Genomic DNA, 11,560 nt, shown 5'->3' with positions numbered 1-11,560 from the left:
GAACTAAGTTCCGTCTCAGTCACACTCTTACACACACAGGCAACCGAATTCCACCCAACCGAACGGTATACTCCTTAAACACTTACGACTCCATTGTCTTCGTTCGGATCTTCGCGCGCAGAATTACGGGCAAAATACAGTGCTGCAGCTGGCAAGGGAGCTCATAAAAAAAAATCAAAATCTTTGCTTACCTTTATTCAGGTTCAAGATGACATTAGTCCTGACCCGACTCGAACAGGAGCCACCAAATGGTGGGTGCCTCTCCTAGATCAAATCAGAATTCAGGAACCAAAGCCATCCCGGACGAGCCCCCATTTGTAATAAATGGCTCAGTCTTCAAAATAGGACTATAATCAAAGTTTACAATTTATTAAAGGAATAGAGGTAAGCAAACAGCGCTGGGTGCGCCGGGAGTCTCTGCACCACCAAGATGCACACCAGTTACATCAAGCAGCTGATTTTTATGCTCCTAGGCTGATACATATTCATTACTACTTCAAAAAAAAACAGGGTTATTATTTCCGGAATCCAAACCCTCCTACTGGAGCATGTGTATCAGTCTCCGGTGGTCCCTCTGGGGGTCTCTCGTGCTGAAGGCTCATAGTCTTCCTCCCTCTTGTCCTTCTCCTTTGTCCAACTTGGCTGTATGTCAGAGACTTGTGCAGCGCCCCCTGCAAGCTTTGTCTTTTAGTCGTTCTTCAGCTCTCCCCTTCTCCTTAATCTCCTGGCCAGATATCAGAGACTTGCATAGTGTCCCATGCAATAGTCATAATAGTTAGCAGTTATTCTGAAACCCCCCAGATATCAGAGACTTCAAGGAAAAGCCTACAAATACATTTCCCTTCAAGCTCTCTATTGACACGAATTGCTGGACCATTCCTTTGCAAGATAAAGAACTATATACATTAACCACTCTTTTTCTTAGACTTGTGGTTATACAAGGGTATGTGAGACAGAAGATCACATTCATCATACCATGCGGCCCTAGCATTGTTCCATATTTGATCTGTGCTCTATACTACACTGTTTTAACCCTTAGACAGAGTTATGACTTTATACCTGTTACCATATAGAAGGGAAGCTGAATTTATACAACAAAAAGATTATGATTGAAAATGATTTTATTATGAATGTCTTTCATCCACAATAGTCAGACAAATCTATCTGCAGTTTTTAAAATCATTGCTTGACTGATGTCTTGTAGTCTGCATTTAGATTGTTTTGGATTTTGTGGACCATGATCCTACACTTCTGTAGGCAGTATAGTTACAGAGAAAATATGGCCCTTTTCCAAGGAGGATATGTAAGAGTAATCCCTGTTTCTGTCCCGATTTGCTGTAATTTTGATCTTCATACCCTTGAACATACACACAGCATGTGTGTCCCAGCACAATTATTTCTGAAAATATAAGAATGATAATTATGTCACATCATCTAGTGCTAGAAATTATAAACCTCAGTGGTTAGTGGTCTTCTGGGGGTTTACTCCTGTCTGTCATAATCTCGTTTTATTTCATCTGTCACCCTTGATTGTCCTGGTTTCAGTTAGGACAGAGTTAATTTTGCAGGGCTAGCATTGGCCACACAGAGGGAAGCTGCATAAGAGCTAGATCAGAAGACTAAGGAGGAGAAACTCAGCCATGGAACAGAACTGACTGGAAAACTTTTTCTTTTTCTTTTCTTTTTTTTTTTTTTTTAATCTCTCAGCAAGCTCTTTATACAGATTTGTACATTTAACTCCCACAGTTTCACTGATATCTACATATATAAACCAACCATATATAAATCAACTGGTGGTGAGGTAAAATGAACATATAAATAAATAAATAATTTCAGCCTATATGGCTTAAATTTCAGGTATGCCAGAGCGAATGTCTCTCTTTTAGGTATGCCAGAGTGAATGTCTCTCTTTTTTATTAGTTGTCATCTTTTAGGTTTTCTAGGAAAAGAAGGTGCTTTATTATTCTGTGTTTGCAGAGCACCTTACACAATGCCATTCTCATTTTCAACAGTGAGGTAAGGCAAGAATAATAAGTGACAATATGATTTATTTCTACATTTAAATACTTGCTTTATCTGTTCACCTGTTTGTTTGCACCAATGTTTAAGTAATGAACCAAGTTACTCCGCCTTCATAAGATGTTACTTGTACTTAGTAAAACTTATTCCTGTTAAACTACATTTGTTTCAATGGCCTTTCATGAGGGATGAACCCGGCCCTGCATATCTAACCTATGTCTTGGACAAGCAAATGGAATTGAATTAATTGTCTTTGCCTTGATTTGCAAACTGCACAGTTATCTGCACATTTAATTCTATCCTTTGCATTTTATTTTCTGAGCAAGGACAGAACTGGCAACATATTTGACATCTTTGTGACAGTGAGTCTGTGGCAGCACTGAAAAGAAAGGGGGAAGGAGCAGGGTCACAGAGAGGACAAAAGAAAAAAAATAGCTGTCTAAACCAGCTATCATTAAAGCGATGCTCATTGAATTACGTCTCTCAGGGCCTGTCAAAACATGTGGTGCCCTTGCAATATGATGTGAATTAAATGTCTTCTGGTCCCTAAAATATTGTTTTCAAGGCCAACTGTGTACTTTCACAGTTTCCCTCTGGTAACTACCAAGAAACATTTGAAACATGCTGATTGACTCCTACGATTAGCAAAAACAGCTCAGAAATACAGCAATGTGTGGTAACTGGCTTTCAAGGCAAAGCCAGGACACGTCTACTTGCAGAACTTTGGTGATGGTCACCATCAACCCCATCCACTGAGAAATTGGTTAACATAGCTTAAAGTTGCCCCTGGGAGAGAAAATTTAAGTAGAATTGACTCACTGAATAGCTCCATTACTTATAGCCATAGTTTGTCTTCTGTGAGCAGGGAAAGGGTGTCATACTTGTTAACTGGTTGGGAGAACCCATAAAGATGTCATAAAGTCTGGAAGAATTTGCAGAAGGCTGGCTCCAACTGTTTCCTGCACTTGAGGAAGCAAGACTATTTGATGTGTTCACCTTAGCAGACAGCCTATAGCAACAGCTCCATAAAATCTGCCTCCTTCCAAAACTTGCATGTGCCTCAGACTACCAAGGTGCTATAGGAGTAAACTTCTCTTCTCCCAGTGAACCTCTGAGTTTCAACTAGTTCTTGCAAATCAGGAGTTTTGCCAGTGCTTGGTCACTGACCAAAGAGTGCAAGAGTGCATTTAAACTAAATACAAGTAGAAAAAGTTGGTCTCTACCTGAAAGATTTTTATAATTTCAAACTTGTCAGCTGTGTCCATCTAGATGCACACACTGATTTCTCAGCTGCTCTGTGCAGCCTCAGGGATATGCCCAGAAATTGGTACCTGTAGGACAGGGACAAATATAGTTAATATATGAAGAAGTAAAATCTTGCATACAGCAATATGCTGTCAAATAATATGACTTTATGGAGAAAAGTTGTATCATTATTCATTTTAGACGTGAACATTGTGTGGGGTGGGGATAGAATCATAAAATCATAGAATATCCCGAGCTGGAAGGGACCCATAAGGATCATCAAGTCCAACTCCTGGCACCGCACAGGTCTGCCCAAAAGTTTAGACCATGTGACTAAGTGCACAGTCCAATCGCTTCTTAAATTCAGACAGGCTTGGTGCAGTGACTACGTCCCTGGGGAGCCTGTTCCAGTGTGCAACCACACTCCTGGTGAAGAACCTCTTCCTGATGTCCAGCCTAAACTTCCCCTGCCTCAGCTTAACACCATTCCCACGGGTCCTATCACTGGTGTTTACAGAGAATAGGTCACCTGCCCCCTCACTCCCCCTCGTGAGGAAGTTGTAGACCGCGATGAGGTCCCCCCTCAGCCTCCTCTTCTCCAGGCTGAACAGGCCAAGTGCCCTCAGCCGCTCCTCATACATCTTCCCCTCTAGGCCCTTCACCATCTTCGTTGCCCTCCTCTGGACACTCTCCAACAATTTAATGACCGTCTTGTACTGTGGTGCCCAGAATTGCACACAGTACTCGAGGTGAGGCTGCACCAGCGCAGAGTAGAGCGGGACAATCACCTCCCTCGACCGACTAGCCATGCTGTACTTAATGCATCCCAGGATACAGTTGGCCCTCCTGGCTGCCAGGGCACACTGCTGGCTCATATTCAACTTGCTGTCAGCCACAACCCCCAGATCCTTCTCTGCAGGGCTGGTCTCCAGAATCTTGTTGCCCGGTCTGTACATATTGCCAGGGGTGCCCCGTCCCAGGTGCAGGACCCGGCACTTGCTCTTGTTAAACTTCATGGTGGTTGCCCAGCTCTCCAATCTGTCCAGATCTTTCTGCAAGGCCTTTCCACCCTCATCAGAGTCCACATCTCCTCCAAGTTTGGTGTTGTTGGCAAATTTGCTCAGAACACCTTCTAGTCCTACATCCAAACCATTTATAAAGACATTGAAGAGGACTGGCCCTAAAATGGAGCCTTGGGGGACCCCTCAAGTGACCATCCGCCAGCCAGATGTGGCCCCATTTACCACAACCCTTTGAGCCCTGCCCATCAGCCAATTGCTCACCCATCGTATGATTTTTTTTTTAAGTTGTATGCTGGACATTTTGTCCAGTAGGATCCTATGGGAAACCATGTCAAAAGCCTTGCTGAAGTCCAAAAAGATCACATCAGCTGGTTTCCCTTGGTCAACTAGATGGGTGATCTTATCATAAAAGGAAATCAAATTTGTTAGTCAGAACCTACCCCTCATGAACCCATGTCGTCTGGGACCAATGACTGCATTGTCCCCCAGGTGCTCTTCAATAACTTCAAGGATAATCTTCTCCATAATTTTACCAGGCACTGACGTGAGACTGACAGGCCTGTAATTGCTAGGGTCTTCCTTCTTACCCTTCTTGAAAATTGGCACAACATTTGCCAGCTTCCAGTCTACTGGGACCTCTACAGATTCCCAAGACCTTTGAAAAATAATTGAGAGAGGTCCCGTGATGACATCAGCCAGCTCTTTAAGCACCCTGGGATGAATCCCATCTGGAGCCATGGACTTGTATGGATCCAGGTGGAGCAGCAAATCCTGCACACATTCAGTGTCAGTTGGGAGTTTGTCTTTCCCACCGTCATGGTCCTCCAGGTCAGGGCACCCAGGGTCCCGAAGCCCATCATCAGCATTGAAGACAGAGGTGAAGAAGGCATTAAACATCTCTGCTTTGCCTATGTCATTGAAAAATTGTATCATTATTCATTTTAGACATGTGAACATTGTGGGGGGTGGGGACAGGGGAGTTTTATCTTACTGCCAAATTCAGGTATTCAAAATTCATAATCATGTCCCTCCAAAATTGTTATATTTAACACATTTAAACATATGAGGTGCTATTCCCCTGTTTGTTTGTTTTTGTATTTTATTATTGTTTATTTGCATGTTTTTAACACGCAGGGTGCATTATATTATGAATGTCAGTTGTTGATTTTTTTCTTAGACAATGTTAACCAGACTTTTATTTTATTTGGGCTGACAATGTTTATGATGACCATAGCTTTCCTATTTTTCCCTTTTACCCTAACATAATTGCTTTTGACTAGGTAAATCATGTTCTCGTTGTAATGTCATTGCAATTTCTGATTCCATAATGCACTTGAATAGAATTTTTGTTTTTATATGCTTTGCATTTCATTTTAATGCTACCCAAGGAAATTACCTACCTAAAGCTGTACGTGTTACTTTTTATTAAATACCAAATGGCATAATCTATTTCCCCCCCCTCCCTGTTTCTTGATTACAATCAAGATGTGTTTTCAATTTTGTTAAAGAAGCACTTTCCTGACTCAATTAGAACCTTAAGGTTAATTTCCACTTATACTTTGAACTAAATTTCAAGTTTAATGCAGGTTTTATGCAAACCTAGGGGAAAACCACAAGGGACAGACAAAGCCTTGTGGGAAGTTTTATGTAGGCTGCCAAGCAAAAATTTGATTCTTGAATGGAAGAAATGACACAAACTGCACAAATTCCACTGGGAGATTTATAGCAATTTCAAGTGAAGTGTACTCAGATACCATGACAGCAGTAGAAGATCTTACCATAAAAAGAAGTATGCTATATATAAATTATAGAAGGAAACACTCAACTTTCTCCATGCTCCATAACAGATCCAGATGAGGACTGCTCTGGCAGCAGCTAGCCCACATGGAATTCACACTGGTGTTGAAACTAGTATTTTTGTGTGAAGCCTCACTCTCATGTCCCTGTTCCCTGCTACCCAAGGGAGAACCCTGAGGAAACTTCTTAGACAATCACATGAAGTTAAAGGACTCTTGCTTCAGTAGATTCGGTAATTACTATTTCTCACTGGCTTTAAAAATTTGCTAATTTCCCACATTAAGATACTTTAAAGTATCAAGGTTCTAAAGAAGAAAAAAAATGCTCATAATGATAAGATTGCTCATTAATATCTTTGTCAAGAATTATTTATTCTACAAAATATAGCAGAATGTAAATAAGAAAACAATGATGTTAGAGTCAGATTCTGAGCACAAAAGCTTTGCCACGTCCAAAATCTTACAGACTCGTGAGTTTAATTGTATAACACCTTATGACATCACATATTATCTTGGGAAAGAACATGTACTTTTGCATGGAAACCTCAAAATAACATCTTTTCTATGGATAGGTCTGGTTAGAAAAACCAATATTTTTTTTTCACTTTAAAGAAAGACTTTTTTTTTTAAATCCAGATAACTTTTTGTCTTCATAACAGATTGATTTTTCCTGAATAAATAATTTTTTTATTATTTGTAGGAAAAAAATATAAAAGCATCAAATTTCATTTTTTCCTCTCATTTCATTTCATTTCATTTCATTTCATTTCATTTCATTCCATTCCATTCCATTCCATTTCATCTTTTTTTACTCTGCTTCAGGTTTTCTGTAGGCTTAATTGAAGCTGGGAGAAGGCAAGTATGCTAAAACTGTTTAAGCTGTGTAAATGCATCTATAGGTGTGTGCCTAAGGGTGAAAAACAAGTATGGCAGTGCAGTTTGTAGTACTGCTACCTGACAGAAAATGGAAATAGAAGTAAAGCTCAGCAAAGAGCAGTTAATGAGACAATGAAAACAACAACAAGAAGAACAATTACAAAACCACCTCTAAGCATTAAAAAGAAACATTTCCAAATTATATAATGATGTACAGCATGTCAGAGGGTTGGTTGACAGATAAAATGTCTTTACCTTTCAAATCTGGCTAAACTAAAACCCAAATTTACCACATGAAATTAGTAAATATGAAATGCTTACAGTGGCTTCAGGAATACTTGTCCTATTCTTTGGGAACTGCATCCAAACTATCATTCCAGACTGAATCACAGAATCACAGAATCACAGAATTTCTAGGTTGGAAGAGACCTCAAGATCATCGAGTCCAACCTCTGACCTAACGCTAACAGTCCCCACTAAACCATATCCCTAAGCTCTACATCTAAACGTCTTTTAAAGACTTCCAGGGATGGTGACTCTACCACTTCCCTGGGCAGTCTGTTCCAATGTCTAACAACCCTTTCGATAAAGAAGTTCTTCCTAACATCCAACCTAAAACTCCCCTGGCGCAACTTAAGCCCATTCCCCCTCGTCCTGTCACCAGGCACGTGAGAGAACAGACCAACCCCCACCTCTCTACAGCCTCCTTTAAGGTATCTGTAAAGAGCAATAAGGTCGCCCCTGAGCCTCCTTTTCTCCAGGCTGAACAAGCCCAGCTCCCTCAGCCGCTCCTCGTAGGACTTGTTCTCCAGGCCCCTCACCAGCTTCGTCGCCCTTCTCTGCACCCGCTCAAGCACCTCGATGTCCTTCTTGTAGCGAGGGGCCCAAAACTGAACACAGTACTCGAGGTGCGGCCTCACCAGAGCCGAGTACAGGGGGACGATCACCTCCCTAGCCCTGCTGGTCACACTGTTTCTTATACAAGCCAGGATGCCGTTGGCCTTCTTGGCCACCTGAGCATACTGATGGCTCATATTCAGCCGACTATCCACCATCACTCCCAGGTCCTTCTCTGCCTGGCAGCTCTCCAACCGTTCCTCTCCCAGCCTGTAGCTCTGCTTGGGGTTATTGCACCCCAGGTGCAGGACCCGGCACTTGGTCTTGTTGAACTTCATGCAGTTGACCTCAGCCCATCGGTCCAGCCTATCCAGATCCTCCTGCAGAGCCTTCCTGCCCTCGAGCAGATCGACACACGCGCATAGCTTGGTGTCATCTGCAAACTTACTGAGGGTGTACTCAATGCCCTCATCCAGATCATCGATGAAGATATTAGAGGACCGGCCCCAGCACCGAGCCCTGGGGAACGCCACTAGTGACTGGCCTCCAACTGGACTTGGCTCCATTTACCACGACTCTTTGGGCCCGGCTATCCAGCCAGTTTCTAACCCAACGAAGCGTGTGCCAGTCCAAGCCAAGAGCAGCCAGTTTCTTGAGGAGAATGCTGTGGGAGACGATGTCAAAAGCCTTGCTGAAGTCAAGGTAGACCACATCCACAGCCTTTCCCTCATCCACCCAGCACGTCACTTTGTCATAGAAGGAGATCAGGTTCGTCAAGCTGGACCTGCCTTTCATAAACCCATGCTGACTGGGTCTGATCGCCTGCTTGCCCTGCAAGTGCTGCGTGATGACTCTCAAGAGGATCTGCTCCATGAGCTTCCCTGGCACTGAGGTGAAACTGACAGGCCTGTAGTTTCCCGGGTCTGCCCTCCAGCCTTCTTGTAGATGGGCGTCACGTTTGCTAGCCGCCAGTCAACTGGGACCTCCCCCGATAGCCAGGACTGCTGATAAATGATGGATAGTGGCTTGGCCAGCTCCTCTGCCAGTTCTCTCAGTACCCTCAGGTGGATCCCATCCGGCCCCATCGACTTGTGCACATCCAAGTGCCGTACCAGGTCACCAACCAGTTCTTCATGGATAGTGAGGGCCACATCCTGCTCCCCATCCCCTTCCACCAGCTCAGGGTACTGGGTATCCAGAGAACAACCGGTATTGCCGCTAAAGACTGAGGCAAAGAAGGCATTAAGCATTTCCGCCTTTTCCTCATCTCTTGTAACTAAGTTTCCCCCGGCATCCAGTAAAGGATGGAGATTCTCTTTTGTCCTCCTTTTTGTGTTGATGTATTTATAAAAACATTTTTTGTTATCTTTAACGGCAGTAGCCCGATTGAGCTCCAGATGAGCTTTGGCCTTTCTAATTTTGTCCCTGCACAGCCTTGCAACATCCTTATAGTCCTCCTCAGTGGCCTGCCCACTTTTCCAAAGATTATAAACCCTCTTTTTTCTCCTAAGATCAAGCCACAATTCTCTGTTGAGCCAGGCTGGTCTTCTTCCCGGCCAGATCGTCTTTGGGCATGTGGGGACAGACCGTTCCTGCGCCATTAAGATTTCCCTCTTGAAGAGCGCCCAGCCTTCCTGGACTCCTCTGCCCTTCAGAACCGCCTCCCAAGGGACTCTACCAACCAGTGTCCTCAGCAGCTCAAAATCAGCCCTCTGTAAGTCCAATACAGTGGTTTTACTGGTCCCCTTCCTGGCCTCGCCAAGAATAGTGAACTCCACCATTTTGTGGTCACTCTGCCCAAGACATCTCCCGACAATCACATCCTCCACCAGTCCTTCTCTGTTTGTGAAGAGAAGGTCTAGCGGGGTGCCACCCCTGGTAGGTTCACTAACCAGCTGTGTCAGGAAGCTATCTTCCACGCTCTCCAGAAACCTCCTAGACTGCTTTCTCAGGGCTGTGTTGTGCTTCCAGGATATGTCAGGGAAGTTGAAGTCCCCCACGAGTACAAGCGCTGACGATTTCACAACTTCTGTCAGCTGCCTGTAGAACTCCTCATCCGTCTCCTCATTCTGGTTCGGCGGTTGTACTGGGTCTGGCTGGAATGTTAACTTTCCCGGCAGCAGCCCATACAGTGCCGTACTCTATACTTGTAGCTGGAACAGCAGTGTTATCACACCAGTGTTGTGTCTACTGCTGAGCAGCAGTGGCACAGCATCGGGCCTTTCTCTAACCCTCCTAGGGGGTGGGCAAAAAAGTGAGGAGAGAAACATCACTAGGGCAGCTGACCTAAACCAATCAAAGGGATATTCCATACCATGTGGTGTCACACTCAGCAATAAAAGGTGGAAACAGGAAGAAGAGGGGAGGGGTGGGCTCTCGTTGAGAAGACGTCGGTCCTCCTCTCGAACACCGGCTGCGTGCGTTGAGGCCTTGCTTCAAGGACGTGGTCAATCATCGCTCATTTGTGGGAAGTAGAGAGTAATTTCTTTCCTCTGCACTTCCATATAGCTTTCATTTATTTTGTTTGTTTGTTTTCCTCCCTTTTTTCCCCTTTCCCTTTTATTTCCTTTTAGTTAAATTGTTTAGTCCATGGTAGTCTTTATTTAATTATTATAATTATTTCCCTTTAATTAAATTATCCTTATCTCAACCCGTGAGTTGTTCTTTGCTTTACTTCTCCCCCTCCTCATCTAAAGGAGGGGGAGTGAGAGAGCGGTTGTGGGGTTTAGCTGCCCAGCACGGTAAAACCACCACAGTCCTTTTTGGCCCCCAACGTGGGGCTCGAAGGGTTGAGATAACAATAGAATTGATTAAACGCATACAACTAACACGCTTGCTAGTAACCATGTACATTGTCCTGTTAATAATAGCTTTGTTCATATGTCATGCAATCCGTGTCATATTCTCCTTTCTCCTATATATCCGATCTGACAAAGTGGATAAAAAAGTGGATCTGTGTTCACTTTTTTTAATTCGCTGTGCTGCCAAGCACTGACCTTGAGTTTAATCTGGAATTCAGGCTCTGCGCTGTTATCATTTGGGTCCCATGGAAACCATCTTTCAGAGAATATTCAGAACTACACTGCCTTCCTTTTCTCATCTGGACACCAGTTTATTAATAATATCAGGAATGGTACCTTTCCCTTCTTTCACAGTGGGCTAATTACAACAGTTTGGGAGTATTTTGAAGATCCATCTGTAACCCATGTATTGCTATTTCTAATTCTGAATAACAGGTTTCATTTTCTCTCTAAGATTAGTCGATTGTTTAGAAAACTTACTTGGGAATCTGTCCCGAAACAGTCTTGTGGTGAGTGGCACGGTGTGTGGGATGATGTTAGCAGATACCTGTCACGAGTGTCTCCTCCAATAGTTTTGAACTTCACCCCTGAGCAAGTGCTAAATCCTAAAAACTTGGTAGAATGTTTGAGAGTTGTATGTCCTGACCCTGATAATGCCGGAGAACAACAGCTTGCAGCATTGTGCTGGGTCCTGGCTTATTCCTATCAAACACTGTTTAACATCATCCAGCAACTTGAAGAGAGGGAGGAAGTCTCTGAATCTGATGACCAAGTAACACATGCTGTGGCTGACCCAGAGGACCAACCAACTATGGTATCAGTCGCCCCCATAGTCAAGTCAAAACAATGGAAACGGAGGTCAGCTCGTTTAGTAAGGGAAGAAGGCTCTCCTAAGAAGGAGGGAGAAGGGGAATTGGCAGGCACCTCTAAAGCAGAGCCATCACAAAAACAGCAGGAAGACGAG

The sequence above is a fragment of the Aythya ferina genome, assembly GCF_964211825.1.
Source record: "Aythya ferina genome assembly, chromosome: W".
NCBI classification, from domain to species: domain Eukaryota; kingdom Metazoa; phylum Chordata; class Aves; order Anseriformes; family Anatidae; genus Aythya; species Aythya ferina.
This window is presented reverse-complemented; position numbering follows the sequence as displayed.